The 17822-nt window shown below is 35.5% G+C and overlaps 1 protein-coding gene and 1 long non-coding RNA gene across 4 annotated transcripts in view; both read left to right on the top strand.

The window, feature by feature from the left end:
* Window positions 1-17822, top strand: part of LOC143251046 (potassium voltage-gated channel protein Shal-like) — a 456480-nt gene that overhangs the window by 148260 nt on the left and 290398 nt on the right. The window lies entirely within an intron of this gene.
* Window positions 8094-17822, top strand: part of LOC143251053 (uncharacterized) — a 29365-nt gene continuing 19636 nt past the window's right edge. The window contains exons 1-3 of one of the 2 annotated variants that reach the window (XR_013028469.1): window positions 8094-8303; window positions 8879-9113; window positions 10022-10307. This is a non-coding gene — a long non-coding RNA (uncharacterized LOC143251053). Of the gene's footprint in view, window positions 8304-8878; window positions 9114-10021; window positions 10308-17822 lie in introns of those variants that run through there. The other variant, XR_013028470.1, reaches the window with a different exon arrangement.

Genomic DNA, 17822 nt, shown 5'->3' with positions numbered 1-17822 from the left:
CACGTATCTACAGGTTTACAGTAGGTCTGGTTGTGCAGTAACTAATCTTTGATATACAGGTATAAAGTAAGTCCGATTGTAGAATGATCCATATTTAATCTACAAGTACACAGTTGATCTGGTTTTGCATTACCTCATCTTTGTCTCTATAAGTGTATAGTTGGTTTGATTGTGGGTAGTCCATCTTTGTCACGTGACAAGAAATTATCTTTATGCCTATTTTTAAATATGATAAAAGTGTCACGTGACAAGAAAGTCTTTATGCCTGTTTTAAATACAGTCACGTGACATACACCCCCACCCTAACACGTGATTTAAAATGATACAATTAAATTAAATTCCACTATCTTGCACTGCTATTGGTTTGTTTTGTTTTGAATTTCGCGCAAAGCTACTCGAGGGCTATCTGCGCTGGCCGTCCCTACTTTAGCAGTGTGAAACAAGAGGGAAGGCAGCTAGTCATCACCACCCACCGCCAACTTTTGGGCTATTCTTTTACCAACGAATAGTGGGATTCACCGTCACATTATAACGCCCCCACGGCTGAAAGGGCGAGCATGTTTGGCGCGATGGGGATGAACCCGCGACCCTCAGATTACGAGTCGCACGCCTTAACACGCTTGGCCATGCCGGGCCTATTATAGTTTAATTAGATGTTTAATTCTTTCATCTAAATACGCGAAATACGCGAACATAAAACGTACACTTATGTAAATTGCTCAGTTCAGTTGAATAATATATTACGCACTCTCATTGGCAAAGAATTCACACTTTACCGCAACTTTAGAACTTACTTTTATATAAATACATATCATTACTTTGGCACTAATTCCATAGATAAACACCCCATAAAAAATCCAAAATATTAACATTGCAGTGACTCTTTATAGTATACATAATTCACTACTCAGCGGCGACACTGGTTTAATGATTGTTTGTTGCAGTGTTTGTTTTTTTTATTTCACGCAATGCCACACAAGAGCTATCTGCGCTAGCCGTCATTATTCAAGAGTGAAAGAGCAGAGAAAAGGCAGCTAGTTATCACCACCCACCGTCGACTATTGGGCTACTCTTTACCAACGAATAGTGGGATTAACCGCAGAATTATAACACTCCACGGGTGAAAGGGCGAGCATGTTTCATGTGGGGATTCGAACCCGCGGCTGCTTTAATGATACAAAGAGAATGTACTAAAGGGACACTTTCACTTATTAAAACCACCTGGAGTCGAAAATTAAGTCGGGGTATTTATACACATTGATTTTCATAGATCTATTGAACTGTCCATGAATTTTCGAACCAGGTAAAAAATAACATCAGTCATATCTTTCTACTGACGAAATACTGCCTTATTCAAAATATGCTAAAGCAATAATTTTATTTTTGACTGAAAAGTCGAATCTTTGTTACACTGAGATTTGAACTTTTACTCAGTAACAAAAACTCATTCTAATTTTAAGCGTTTTGATAGTTTGTTCTTTTTACTGTGACTTACCAGTAATTATTACATATAGTATTATTTTATTTCAGTGTATCAAACTATATACGCCTGTACTGTTCCGCAGAAATCTTTCTAGTGTTGTAAGCTCGCAAACATTCTGCTTTTCCACTGGAGGTGTGGGAAGAGGGTATTTTAGCACAGAGTTATACAATGGGCTATCTGCACTCTGGCCATTGCAGGAGTCGAATATCGGATCTTAGCATTGTCAATTTGTACATTTATCATGGGGCTACTTCCAGTGAAAAATTGTTTGATTAATGAAGGTAATCTCATTGACTTTCACGTCTAAGCCATTGACACAGTTGTCAGCTTCCACACATCCTTTAAACGCAATTCATGGGCCTCTGATATCAACACACTTTTTGTGACAATTAGGGTGTTCACTACAGACCCTAAAGTATGGGCGTTTATCTTCTGATCACTTATCTTTCGTGGAAGCAACGATATCTCCTCACTCAGTTCTGTGGGTCTCCGAGTTGTGGAGAACTGAAGAACTCCCTACCAGGCCTTATGGTTTGATGACATTAGGTCATTGTAGGTATTTCCGTAATATTGCTATAAATAATTTTTTATCAATTATCAATTACCTCGATGATGGTGAGCGAATAATAATTGCAAGATATTTTCTTGTTTTATATAGTTAGAACACAAAAGCCCCTAATCTATACCTTCTAGTTGAGATAACTAGCAGCTTATTTCTCAAGCTGTAATACCTACAATACGTTGATTTTAGTGTATGATATTGAGTTTTACATACATAATAAGTAACAAACGATGACATCATTTTGTGAATGAATGATAACTAAAGCCGCATTCCTGAAATTACTATAAATAAAACCGTTTTTCTGACTATATTATACCTAAAACCCAATTTCTGGATAACCGAAAATCCATTCATAACTATGTTACAGCTGGAAACGTTCCTCAGGTTAATTGAAATCGTTACTTTAAAAAAACACACATCATGTTTTGTAACATATGGCAATAACATGTTTAGATTGTTTCTCTGTTTCTGTTTTGCTTCTTGAAAAGGTTTATCTCACATTCAGATATAGATGAGTCATTCGTAGGATAATTTATTAGTCTACCTTGAAAATTCCTGTCTGGTAATAAGTACTTGTTTCATCATTCAAGGAGAGTTTGACCGTCACGTGGAACTTTATGCTTTGATCTGAAAAATCTTTGATTGATTTTCCTCACCGACATCAGTATGAAATCAGTATCAGGAATGGGTAATTATATGTTTTCTGTCGGTAGCCTTGAACTCGTGGAATTTCCTATGATTAAAAAAAGAAACCTGTGTCTAAAAGAAAAAAGATGTTACTAGAGACGAGTTGATATGTTTAGTAGTTGATAGTTTACTAAAGACGAGTTGATATGTTTACTCGGTTATTAACATTCGGAAATTCCCAACATGTGATTCACAAAAACAACTAATAAATCTTTTCGCGCTGTTGTTTAGGTAAATAACACACTAGTAGTCTATGTGTTATGATAATAAGTTACGGGACACTGTAGGAATTATTGCAAAATGAGACCGAACATTAAAACAAAACCAAAACATAATGACCCCTAAGGTGTTGGAATAACACTACAGTATACTATCAGGCATTTCTTTAAAGTAACACGACTTTCAACCAAAAGATTTAAAGGTATTAAAATTAATATCGGATATCAAAAACATGTGAAGAAATAACACATCTATGAAAAGATAACAACACATAAAGCAGAACGTATTAAAATCACGTTTATAGCAAACATGCTCGCGTATAATTGCAGTGATTTTCAAGCATCTAGAAACCCGTATTTCAAACACCTACGTTTTTTGTCACAGCTTGTTTTATTACCCGTTTTTTAGAGAATTTTGGAGATAGATAACAATGATCAGTTTTTGGTGTAAACTTTCAAAAGGTAAATTATTTTTTTTACTTTAAAATAATCTGTAGTTTCACCCATGTCTTTTTTTTTCCTTCACCAGGTTGTGTTATCATTGTTTTGCTACTTTGTATCAACCAGCTAAGCCTAAGTTAGACCACAATTAAACGTGCCGTGATTAGATTGTACTTGTAAATCATGTGACCATCAAAGATGCGTTCCCTGTGACTAAGCTGTAAGTCTAAAGGCTCATAATGCTACAAAGAAAAACAAACCCAACAAAACAGGTTTCAACACGCGTGATGAACACAGCACAGACAGCTAGCTCATTGTGCAGTTTGACAACAAACAACCGAAAGCGAACTGACTTGCTGGTTGGTAAAAGTAGCTCGTCTAGTTCTTGCATGGTTCGCATAAAAACGAAAATAAACAACAACAAGTGTAAAACACTTCTAAGTTGTCTTAGGATGGGATTTGTAGCACAAAACTACATAACGGGACGATTTAGCCATCTTTACTTAAATCTCAACAGAAAGTTTTAATAACAGGGAATTAATACTTTTCGGCTTCCAAAAATAAACGTTTGGTTACTGGGGATATCTGTGGATAACCGCCCCAAATATTGAACTGACAGACTAGAGAAAAGTTAATAACTCAACAGTACTCGCTGCTAATTATGATGCTATTCATTTTAATGTTTACAGTGATATTTCTGTCTAAATTATCATCACAATGGTTTCCAAACTATAGCAAATCATTCACCAACACGATGACATAACACCTGCCATCCTGTGATTGGTAGATTGACGTTAATTTAAACATAACGCCTGCCATGCTGTGACCGGTAGATTAACGTTACTTTTAACATAACACCTGTCATCCTGTGACTGGTAGATTAACGTTACTTTTAACATAACACCTATCATCCTGTGACCGGTAGATTAACGTTACTTTTAACATAACACCTGCCATCCTGTGACTGAAAGATTAACGTTACTTTTAACATAACACCTGCCATCCTGTGACTGGTAGATTAACGTTACTTTTAACATAACACCTGTCATCCTGTGACTGGTAGATTAACGTTACTTTTAACATAACACCTGTCATCCTGTGACTGGTAGATTAACGTTACTTTTAACATTAAACCTATCATCCTGTGACTGGAAGATTAACGTTACTTTTAACATAACACCTGCCATCCTGTGACTGGTAGATTAACGTTACTTTTAACATAACACCTGTCATCCTGTGACTGGTAGATTAAACGTTACTTTTAACATAACACCTATCATCCTGTGACTGGTAGATTAACGTTACTTTTAACATAACACCTATCATCCTGTGACGGGAAGATTAACGTTACTTTTAACATAACACCTGCCATCCTGTGACTGGTAGATTAACGTTACTTTAACATAACACCTGTCATCCTGTGACTGGTAGATTAACGTTACTTTTAACATAACACCTATCATCCTGTGACTGGAAGATTAACGTTACTTTTAACATAACACCTGCCATCCTGTGACTGGTAGATTAACGTTACTTTTAACATAACACCTGTCATCCTGTGACTGGTAGATTAACGTTACTTTTAACATAACACCTGCCATCCTGTGATTGGTAGATTAACGTTACTTTTAACATAACACCTGTCATCCTGTGACTGGTAGATTAACGTTACTTTTAACATAACACCTGTCATCCTGTGATTGGTAGATTAACGTTACTTTTAACATAACACCTGTCATCCTGTGACTGGACGATTAAACGTTACTTTTAACATAACACCTGTCATTCTGTTACTGGTAGATTAACGTTACTTTAAACATAACACCTCTCATCCTGTGGCTGGTAGATTAAACGTTACTTTTAACATAACACCTCTCATCCTGTGACTGGTAGATTAACGTTACTTTTAACGTAACACCTCTCATCCTGTGACTGGTAGATGAAAGTTACTTTAAACATAACACCTGCCATCTTGTGACTGGTAGATTCATCCTACCCTGACTAAATGTACTTGGAAGGCTTGTCCTAACCATATACATAACGTTCACTATTCTGATTCGTCGGTTTTAGTAAGTTAATTCTATCTTTAACCAACAAACAGGATCATAAAATATATATTCATGCCAATCTATTTCACTGATTGTTGTAAAACCCAAAGATTCACATTGGGCTGACAATGCTCTTCTCATCGCAGTTATCGAAACCCGAGTTTGAACGTTAGGTTTACTGACGTACTGCTATATAGTAGTGGGAAGGAAAGGCAATATATAATAAAGTATATGTTTTACGAGTAACGACATTCTTAGATACGGTTATATTTACACTATATAAAATGTTTAAACGTTACCCGGAACTTGAGATGTAATAAAGTAAATCCACACCCCATCTGCAGTAAATTTTTATGAAAATCCCCTAACTTTGTGACTATGTTATTTGATGATTGAATGTATTCTGTTATACACCAGTCTCTCTTTTATCTAGACTGTTTCCCAAGGTAAAAATCTGATTTTTATGCGGTTTAGATCGAAGTTTAAAGACAGTGATTGTTAAATATAGAGTTTAGAAAGCTGTGGGCAAAACAAAGAAGAAAAAAATTGTACAATCGAACAAAGTCAAAAATAAAATAGTTTGATTGGCTGACGTTTTAGCACCAGTTAAATTTATAAAAATACAGAAAAACAGCAATAGATGATCTTGGCTTTAAAAAGTTTTAATGAAAGAAGGTAAGATGAGAGTGTTTCCCACGACAGATGAAATCTATGACGCTTATATTCAAATACACTCATCCAGTGAGAGAGTAAAGAAACGATTTTTCCTCTAACCCCAGCCAATCAAAGTTAAGACTGCAAAATAACCACTCTTTATTTTCGTGAGAAAGTTAGGTTAGCAACATGTAAAGAACGCCTTCCACTGATCCAACGATACCATAAAAATCGAGGAAATTATAACTAGGTATCTTCTCAGTCTATAGCTTTCTTTAAAACTACATTCCTGCCACGTTAAAAAAAAAAAAAAACACCAACAAAATGTGGGCCAGCATGGCCAGGTAGTTACGGACACTCGACTAGTGATCTGAGGGTCGTGGGTTCGAATATTCGTCGCACTAAACATGCTCGCCTCTTTCATCCGTGGGAGCGTTATAATGTGACTGTCAATTCCGTTATTTGTTAGTAAAAGAGTAGCCCAAGTGTTTGCGGTGGGTAATGATAACTGGCTGCTTTTCCTCTTGTCTTACACTACTAAAGAGGGACGGCTAGGACAGATAGCTCTCGTGTAGCTATTGTAATCTCAAGGTACAGATTTTTATAGAGAACTAGAATGAAGTCTTACAAGTAGCATAGTCGAAAACATTGTACTAGTTTCTTGTACTTTACTTACCTGACACATTAAAGTCAGCATCATTTTAAGATATCAAAAATATAAACATTGAGGATTACTTGTTACCTACCTGACACATTAAAGTCAGCATCATATTTAGATATATGAAACATAGACATTGAGGATCACTTGTTACCTATGTGATTCATTAAGGTCAGCATTATATTTAGATATAAGAAACATAGACATTGAGGATCACTACTTACCGACCTGACACATTAAAAGTTCGTAACACCTAGAAATAAGTCAAATGTAAACAAGACACGTAACATTCCTAATGATAAGAAAAATAATTCATGTAACTGGAAACATAAGTTGTGAAATTTTGCAAGAATGCCAAGTAAACAGGTCTCAAGGTTTCTGCTGCTTTGTTTACGGAATATATTATACTATTTATTAGGCAGCGTGATCAGACTGTGAAATCGAGAATCATGTTCCTAATCCACTGCTGCCAAAACGTGTTCAACGTTTAGGGTCGTGAGTGCACTCTAAGAGTGATACTAAAGTCCTACTATTCGTTCAGGCAACGGTAGTCCAAGAGTTGGCGGTGGGTGCCAGTTGCTACCTGTCTTCCGTTTATTCTGTCGTTTCAAAATTGGGCTTAGATATAGAATAGGCAGAATGTACTTTGTGAAGCAATGTGCTAGAAAATTTGAAACAATCTAAAATATTTATCTATTTGATAAGTGAATATTATCTTAAACATTAGAAAGAAACCGATTCTTTTGTAAGTGAAACCATTTTTCGGATATCATTAATTTCTTGACCCGAAAAATAAAATAAAAATATCCCATCACTAGGCTTAAATTGTGTTTGTTTGTGTTTGCTTATAGCAAAGCCACATCGGGCTATCTGCTGAGCCCACAGAGGGGATTCGAACCCCTAATTTTAGCCTTGTAAATCCGTAGACTTACTAGCGAAGGGAGGCGAGGCTTAACTACATGTAGTGTTAACGAAACATTGACGTACAAACACTCAAACACGTTACATATATAGAATTTGGAAGTATGAGATAGTTAATAGTGTGACATCCGGATGTCAGAATCTTACACCACGAAACAGAGTTTTGTTGCTTCAATAGGTGTTCACGTGGAAAACTCACAGAAACAGCCGACGAGTTAGGATATCAGAACCTCAGTGTGTCATGAACAGACTGCGTAAAAACAAACAAAGAAGAAAAACACACTAATCTGGAATTGGGTAAAACCCAACTTTTCCCTGGGGTGATAAATATTTGACCTTTGTGTGTGACCTATATGCGCACTCCCGTTTTGTTGCCCTGTTGCTCTCTCTTCTGCATCATATATAAACACCTGTATAAAACCGCATAATTATCACAAGCTGTAGACAGTAGAAAAGCAGTTCTTTCAAGAGTATCACTGGTTGAGGCATCTCAAGGACAAGAGGTACGTCTGTGACCGGCTTGGAGGATATATAGGAAAAGCCACCTTATAGGTGTTCAATCTACAAGATTGTCGCTGCAGAAAAGAGCTACATTCTTCAAGAGACCTCTACCGACTAAACTGACACTACGGTAACAGTAAATCGTTTAGTTTATGTATCAAATGTTTAGGTCATACGAATTTTAGTTATGGATTCTATTGATATATTATTCAACAATACTTTTCTTTTTGATTAGAGTATCTTTTTTTCTTTTTTTTCTTTGAAATGCAATGATTTTCGATCCATCAAATCCTCGGTAATTTAAAGATGATTGCGTAATTGCGGTAGTTTCGCATCCATCCACAAGAATCAAGGGCTTTAATTCATTCTGGTTTAAGAAATTTTATATAAAATCTATGTGCTCTATCTATTGAACCAGTTCTAATGAAAAGGGATAAACAATTTTGTAAGATTAAAAAACAAAAATTATATTACCGAGATCCTGGTTGCTTTAAATCATTTATGTGAAGAAACTTAGTTATTTGGTTTGTTGTGTTTTTCTTATTTCACTGTGAAACTGTAACTGTAATATTTGTGTAATGTTGACTTTTTTTTTCTCAGAACAGTATCTTTTGTTTACAAATTACAGAACAAAATGCATTAAAAGAGATCGCTGACTTACAGTTTGTTGTTGTTTTTTTTGTTAAATCTTTTTCCCTCTTATAGCCATGAAGAAAATCATTTTCACCGTCTTGCTAATTTGTGTCCTGATTGGATCATTGGTTGTGCCAGAATCTGAAGGATATCCACGCTACGGATATGGAAGAGGGGGCTACGGGTATGGAAGAGGGGGCTACGGATATGGAAGAGGGCGCTACGGATATGGAAGAGGGCGCTACGGATATGGAAGAGGGGGCTACGGATATCGAAGAGGAGGCTACGGACATTACGGATATGGAAAGTAAGATGTTACGAACATAAAAGCTACGTCACCATAATTTTCAATTGTATTGAATTTTAATCATTAGACTATTCACCATATTTTATATTTGTTACTGAACACAAAGTTACACAATGGGCCATTTGTGCTCTGCTCACGGTGAACATTACATCCCTTTTAGTGTTATAAGTCTCCAGACTCGTTAATGAGTAGCGCTGTGCTTTGTTTGAAGCCATATATTGTATTACATTGAATCTTCCTTTGTTTATGCTGTTAAAAAACTCAGTTTCAAGGACTGACCCAATCAACTGGAGTTGATTAACTAACAACAATTAGTGTAATAACTGTAACATCAGTGATATTTTTTCAATAATTTCATAATTTAATTTCCATTTTTACTTCTTGTGATATTATTTTGCATCTAATCGTAAAACTGTACTCAAGTTCTCTGCCTTGTCCTCACATCCAATCATTACTACAAGTTGCTTGTGTGAGCGATACCTCTTGGCTCTAAAGGTAATTTCTTTTCAAGGTTATTCTTCCAAAAAAGAAAAAATACATAGGAGGGAGCAAATATGAAATTATTTTTATTTGGTTTGTTTTGAATTTCGCGCAAAGCTACACGAGGGCTATCTGCGCTAGCGTCCCTAATTTAGCAGTGTAAGACTAGAAGGAAGGTAGCTAGTCATCACTACCCACCGCCAACTCTTGGGCTACTTTTTTACCAACGAATAATGGAATTGACCGTCACATTATAACGCTCCCACGTCTAAAAGGGCGAGCATGTTTGGTGTGAAGGAGAATCGAACCCGCGACCCTAGGATTGCGAGTCGAGTGCTCCGAACCACTTGGCCATGCTAGGCCGTGAAGTTAGTTTACGTTTCAAATTCAAAATAAATATGATGTAACAGGCATTTTATTTTGTACAGGTAGCGTTACGGTTGATGTGAGAGAAAATTTAGGACAGAAACAAGGACGAAGATTTGAAAATATCGTTAAATACATCTGCAAAAAATATAAAAAATACACGTTATAATTACATGTGGTAACTCTCTGTGTTGTACTAGTTTCTCAAATAAGCCTTTTATTCTCAACTATTCAATGTTATATTTGATTTTTTATATCTTTATTGTTATTTTACTTCTTCAGTTGTTGTAACAATGTATGTATCTTAGGCATGTTTATATAGTTCTTAATAAAGAGGTTTTCTAACTATTACAAGGCTCTGGCCTGTTTCTAATTAAATGCGCGTAAAATCCGTATGTATTTATGTTAATTTTTCAGTAAGTATCAGAAATGAAGATCATCATCATGAGATGTGTATTAATATTAAAGAAGCTAATATTTATGTGCGAATGCAACATAGCCACGTAATCCCAGTTGAACAATTGTGACGCCAGAAAAATCGTAAAAAAAGCAAAAAAAAAACAACTCGAAAGCTGTTTACATTAATACCTGGGACCTGCAAAAATGTATCTTTGTACCAAATTTCATGTGAGTTGTACTTTCATTACTGAAAAATTGATCAAAAAATAAAAGTTCTTAAAATTTATATCTCCGTTTGGAGCCAGTAAAAAGTACCTATGTATCCAATTTCATGTAACTTGACTGAAACAATGCAAAATGATTAGCCCTAAAATTATGGGTTTATTTAACCTTTTGTCCGTATTAATATGACAATATGTATTTTCAAACCGTTTGTATGTATATGTATGGAACTATTAAAAATTACATTTCAGCAAAGTCTTTTGCAAATTGGTTAATACAAGACAAAGTAATTTACCAAAAATTCTGCTTTTCTTGCGAGCTCTGAACTCCCTAGAAAAAACCAATTTCGTTATGTCAATAAATAAAAATTTATGTCTGTGTCAATTTTCATTTCGATTGCTTTTAATATGATAGTATAGGATCTTAAAATATAAATTTTCGGGTTGTTTGAACACCGACTGAAAAAAATATTTCTGGGTGTATTGAATCAGTGTATAACTCCACCGAATTTCAAGTTAACTCCGCTATAATATAAGGAACAACAACAATAAACAAAAAAATTCAATGTTTCTCTGTGAAAACAACCATTTCCATATGTCATGAGTGAAAATTCCTTTACTATTCCAAATTAGTCTTGGTTTCACTGCGTAAACTAGATAACGACAATTATGCCGACATAGACGGTGTTAAAATGAATATTCAAACAAATAAAGTTATTAATTTCTACAATAAAATCCAGTTTGTAAAGGACTCGTATAAAAATTATTAATGGTTATAATCCCTTTTCTTAATCTGATTCACACCATAACAGTTCATGGAAATTGTTTTATAGTTTGGATTGGACGTACCAAGTTTGTGGAATATTTTTCACTTTCCTGGAGGTTAGTAAGTGATTTGATATTGACAACAACTGATTTACCACCATCGACATAATTAAATATCTGGAACTTTAGTTGCTGTCATTAACAAATCGGTTGCCAATATGCAGTTGTTGAAAAATATTTCATAATTTCGTCTACCATTAGGTCACGTCCAATCCAAACTACCATTTTTGTAGTCCAATACAAACAAGTAAACAACAGAAATACGAGTACATACAAGATTTACGGCTGGCTTTATCCACGTTGTAATGGGCGTAAATATAAAACAAATAAGACTAAAAAAATTTTAATTTCGAGGCCTACCAGAATCTTCAATTTATATCTTGGCAAATAAAAAAAGAAAACCGTGATTAACATCATAATGACGAAGGAATTCCCGCATGTATGAATCCGATACTTAAATTTTTCGAGAACTGTGGGAATGATAACAAGTCCAAGTTCCGGGAAAGTCCAAAAGTAACTTGGAAACTTGTAACAAAGTTCTAACAAAGACGCTGCTGATAAATTTGTTAGGGAAATTAAGGACTATGTAGAAGCTTAGGGTTTTATTCCCCAACAAGTGTTCAATTGTGATGAGACAGGCCTCTTTTGGAAGCAAATGCCAAAAAGGACGTACATCACCAAGGAGGAGAAGTCACTGCTGGGACACAAGCCAATGAAGGACAGGGTAACTCTATTGTTATGTAGTAATGCAAATGGGGACTTAAAACTTAAGCCTTTGCTTGTGTACCTTTCTGAGATCCCGGGAGTTTTTACGAAAAATAATGTCCTGAAAAGTAAACTAAATGTCATGTGGAGGGCTAATAGTAAAGCATGGGCAACCAAGCAATTTTTTATGGAGTGGGTCCATGAAGTGTTTGCCTCAAGTGTAAAGAATTACCTCACGGAAAAACAGTTCCCACTCGAGGCCCTTCTTGTGATGAACAATGCACCTGCTCACCCACCAAACTTGGAGAACGGGTTGGTGGAAAAGTACAGTTTTATCACTGTTTCAAAGGTGCTTTGAAGTGATCTCTGACACAGAGTTAACCCTCAGAGAGTTCTGGAAAAATCACTTTAATATCCTTCATTGCTTGAGGATCACAGACAAAGCCTGGAGGGAAGTGTCTCTGAGGACCATGAACTTAGCCTCGAAGAAATTGTGGCCAGACTCAGTAGCAGGTAGAGACTATGAAGGCTTTGAGGCTGAGCCTGTTGTCGAGGATATTGTCTCACTAAGCAAGTGTATGGGCTTGAATGTGAGTGATGATGATGTGGAGGAGTTGGTGGAGGACCAGAACACTGAGCTCACCACGGAAGAACTCCAAGACTTTCAGAAGGAGCAGCAACAGGAGGCAACTGAGGAAGTGACTTCAGATGAGGAGGCCCTAGGATGTTCCTAGATGATTAATCAAAGAAATATGTGGAAAATTGGGAGAGTTACAAAGTTTCGTGGAAAATTTCACCCTCACAAAGCTGTAGCAAACCGCAGCATAAACTCTTTCAATGACAATGCCATGTCTTACTCCAGAAACATTTTAAAATGCAGGTAGAAACAAACCTCATTAGACAAGTTTTTAGGTGACTCCCCTTCAGAACAATAATAACACTCCTACTCTCCACGTCCATCACCACATTTTACTTACACCATCAGCTCTCCTCAGCAAGGTAAAGTGCAGTTTAATTTTCATTTATTGTTTTTTATTGTGTTTATAGTTTTTGTGGTTGACTTTAAGCATATGAGTATTATTATACAGATATAAATAATCAAAATTTCTACTTAAAATGCTTCATAATGCGTAATTTTTGGAGGTGTGTGACGGATTAATTTAATTTACAGTATTTTTTGTGGGAAAAATTGATTCGGTTTTCGAGCAGCCTTCTGGAACGGGTTAAATTCGAGAACCGAGGTACCACTGTATTTTTCTAATCGTTATAACTATATATGATCCATATCATTTTGTTTGTTTTTTATTTTTGTTTCTGTATTTTTCAGACTGATAAAATGAAACGTGTTCAATTAAGTGGTGCACAAAAGAGAAAACTGGCAAAAAAGAACCAACAAAGACTTTGGATTTATTGGCCAAGACTGGAAAGCTGACTAATTTTTCACTCAACTTACACAACAAGATCTTCCAAATCAAGACCCATCTCCGCCATCATAAGTCACCTGTACTGCATCTGACTCTGACAATATTAAAATTGAACCAAGCTCCACCCCTACAAGTGCCACTTTGTCCACTTCAAGTTCAGAACATCATGATGACGTTGGGGTGTCACAGGTTTGTTCAACTGGCATAAGTTCCACAACTGATCTTACTTTGCCTGTAAATTCTTCTAATATCTCCAGTGTTAATGTTAATGCAAGTTGCTCTACAAGACAGTCTGAAATTGAAATAATTGCTGAAAATGAAAATCTACTGGATTATCGTAAAATGCTTCAGTTTACAAAAGATTAAGAAACTAAAGCAAAAGATTTGCCAAATGGCCCATTGTGGTATTGACAGTCTGTGGGTCCACAAGGATTCCAATAAGACACATTGTCAGCAGATAAATCGAGCCAGACTTTCAGCAGTGGCAAACCAGCAAAATACTGTTCAAAAACTTTTCTTTGGGGTAAAAGCCAAAGGTGGCCAATACAAGAGAGAGTGGTTATTGTAGTCACCATCAACAGGGTCAGTTTACTGCTTCGTTTTTAAACATTTTGACCCTAAATTTTCCTCGCGTCTTCTTGAAAGAGAAGAGTTCAGTGACTGAAATATTATTGTAGTTGATCATTATGAAAGAAGCGCTACTCACTGAGACTCTATGTTAACATACTTAACTCGAAGACAAGGTTTAGACTTGCGAAGAAAGTTGGAAAAACAAATTAAAGAAAAGTGTAATTACTAGGAATATATCTTAGAGTGTGTTATGGCTATTATTCGCACGTTAGCTGAACGTGGCCTGGCTTTTTGTGGAACAGATGAAGAATTTGGCTTACTGCAGAATAGGAATTGTTTAATGCTGTTTGAGCTAATCAGTCAGTTTGGTCCGTTTTTAGCAGGGCACATTTCGAAATATGAAAATTCTGGAAAGAAAATATTTCTTACCTATCCAAAACCACCTGTGGAGAACTCATTGAACCAATAGCTCAGAAGCCCCACGCGTTTATTGTTGATGAAGTAAGGTCGAAACGTTGTTCGCTCCTCTACGTAAAATATTTTATCAACCCAAACTTGACGATGAGAAGTAAATATGTTCTGAAATGAGATTTAAATATTCAGTTTATCACTTTAAAGTTTGTGGTTTAAAAGTTGAAGGTTAGCTAATAATTGGATATCAAATATTTATTGTAAAAAATCCCGTAATTCACGGACTCTTTTTTTCTCCTGTTAATTCGTTTATTTCGGATTCAAATTCAGGGGCGTATAGAAATGGGAATTTCAAATTTATCTTCTAGCTGATACAAGGAACAGTCGAATCCACGTCACACCAAGCATGTTCGCTCCTTCAGTAATCTTACTATTCCTTAGTAAAAGGGTAGCCCAAGAGTTGACGGTGGGTATGGATGACTATCTGCCTTCCCTTTAGTCTTTCACGGCTAGCACAGACAGATCTCTTGTATCTCTAAGTGAAATTCAAAACAAACAAACTATGCACTAACTGTGACAAAAACCGCAGCAGGTTATATAAAGAAGAAAACAGTAAAGCGAAAAACACATTTCTAACAATCATACATTATTTCCTATGTATCAGCTTATTTATAACGTTTTGTTATTAGGAACATCAGTGATACAAATGATGGAATAACAGAGTGTAGAAACAGACAATTGGTTTAGGGTTCTTCTCGATATTAATTACATCAGCGGCTCACGTGATGAGGAAACTGTAAGTGGAAAGTTGTAATGTATGAAGGTAAATATTATAAAACAACTATGTATGCCAAAGAACGTGTTTTGCTGATATCAGATTCAATGTGTTACGAAACATTTATGTAACATAAATGAATTGAACCAGAGGCGGAACTGATGAGATAGAAAACTTTCCAATGTTTCTTTTTAAAGTTTCCTGTTGATTGTATAACATATCCTCTTATTTTTCTTTCATAACCAACATTACTGTTTCAGGATGTAGAAACAAAGGAACCATCGTTTGTGTGGTATTCACAGTGACTTTTTATTTACCACAAAATGTTCAATGTATTGTAAATAAAGGTATTAAAATAACAATGGGTTTGTAAATGTTCTTCATGGATGTCTCCGGAGAGGTATTGAAACTGTCACATGAAATAATATGAAAACTAGGTACGTAAATATATAGGTTGATATGTATCATTTTCGTCTAGCTCTCAGTGTTGTTCTAAAGACGGTAAGAGAAAGGAATATTTTTTTAGAATGGAAGATAAATTCCTGCTGTTTGTGTGTATTGTTTCGATAGTAGTTTTAACAACTGTTACAGTTGCTGGAATTTCTGATGGAGAGACAAAACTGCGAAACGTGGAACGTCAAATTTTAGGAGAAAACGGTAAAGATTATATAAATATCAAAGAACTCCTTCAGCTTTTGCATACATTAGAACAAAAGAAGGTCATCATTGAATAGACGAATCGTTTGAAAAAAAAATCAGTTAAATTTCAAAAGAACAGGGATGGACGATGTCGTGTACCACATTACGCCGACAACACTGATGTTTTAAAAAGACGTATGAAAGGAGAACTGTGAAACGCATAACGACACGCGCTACACTGCTTCACGTGCACAAAGTTATGAAACCAAAGTCTTTATTAATCAACTATGTATTAAATATCTCCCGCAGTGCTCTAAGTAGAAATTAAACATCTTAGCAAAATTGTATTAATCAGTAGGTATTTGGAAATTTTGATTGGCCTAAATCTACGAAAGAGAGGTTGGTAAAAAAAAAAAGAAAGACATATGTAACAGTTTGCTGTAAGTGAAGTCGAGTCTGTTTGTAGTTATATCTCTTGTATGGAAGATTTATGAAAAGAAACATTATCAGTGAATTTTTAACTTTACAAAAATAAAGTTCGCTCTTGCTTGTTTGATAAGAGATAATGACGTTATATCTTTTGGAACTATCGTTCTGGTACATGTTATAAAAAATAAGTTCTGTTCATAGAAAAAGCCTAATATTTGTAATGTATTCTGAGACAACCAATTGTATGTTAAGTTTCATTTATAAATCATAATAGATTAAAGGAATTTGGTCAGCATTCTTAAAACAGAAATGTGTTTCAATTTTCGGGCTTAGATCTTGAATATCTGATTAATTGTACTAAAATCTGACTTTTATTTGCTTAAGAAACTCTTTTTGTTTCAGAATGAAGTAATAGACTGGTAATAGTAAGAGTCATTCGAATTTTAACAATGTAACAGGTTTAAACCAAATCAGTGAAAGGTAACTTTATATGTATATTCAATGTACATTTTACTCACAATGATGTGAATACAAATATCATATTAAAGCTGATAAGATCGTCTTAAAAACAAAGAACAAATACCTCACACAGAAACTACACTTCAATACATAAGTATTCAGATCTTCACAGATAAGGAACTCAAATTAACAGGTTTTCGTGATATATCCAAAAAGAAAAATAACAGCTTCTACTAGCGATTGTGAATCTTGGTATCTCCGTATTTTGGAGACTAGAATACATTATAATAATGACCGTCAAATTCCAAAAGTCAGAGAGATACAAAAGAGGCCCAAGCATTGCTGTAACTAGCTGCTCCCTCTAGCCAATCAGTTGAGAGTTAACACTTCTGCTGTTTTGTAAGAATTTCTGGAACACATTGAAGGATCACTGAATGGAACCGGAATTTGGACACACGGTAAAACACCGTAGTAGCAGTTCGAAACAAAGTTCCCAGGTAGGTCTAGCGTGGCCAAGTAGTCAGGGCGCTCGACTCGTAATCTTAGGGTTGCGGATTCAAATCCCAGTCACACCAAACATGCTCGCTGTTTCAGCCACAGGGACTGTTATAATGTGTGGTCGATGGTTGATGTAGATGATTATCTGTCTTTCTTCTAGACTTACACTGCTAAATTAGGGACAGCTAGCGCAGATAGCTCTCGAGTAGCTTTGCGCGAAATTCAAAAAACAAACAAACCATTGCGATTTCGTCATTATTAGTACGATATCTGGTTTTATCACACTGTTACATATTTGTATTATGTACCTATTTTAATTTATAGTTCTAACACCTATGTGACGTTTAGCTTCTTAAGAGAACCCAGCTAATTAACAAAAAAATGTTACGTGTATATACACTGCTGACAAAATCTTAAGGCCAATGAATATAAAGAAAAAAATATGCATTTTGCGTTGTTAGACTCAACCACTTATTTGAGTAGCGCTTCGAAAGATGAAAATAAGAAA

This window comes from Tachypleus tridentatus, chromosome 5 (assembly GCF_004210375.1).
Source record: "Tachypleus tridentatus isolate NWPU-2018 chromosome 5, ASM421037v1, whole genome shotgun sequence".
NCBI classification, from domain to species: domain Eukaryota; kingdom Metazoa; phylum Arthropoda; class Merostomata; order Xiphosura; family Limulidae; genus Tachypleus; species Tachypleus tridentatus.
Note: the sequence above shows the minus strand (reverse complement) of the source record. Positions and strands in the feature narration are given on the sequence as shown.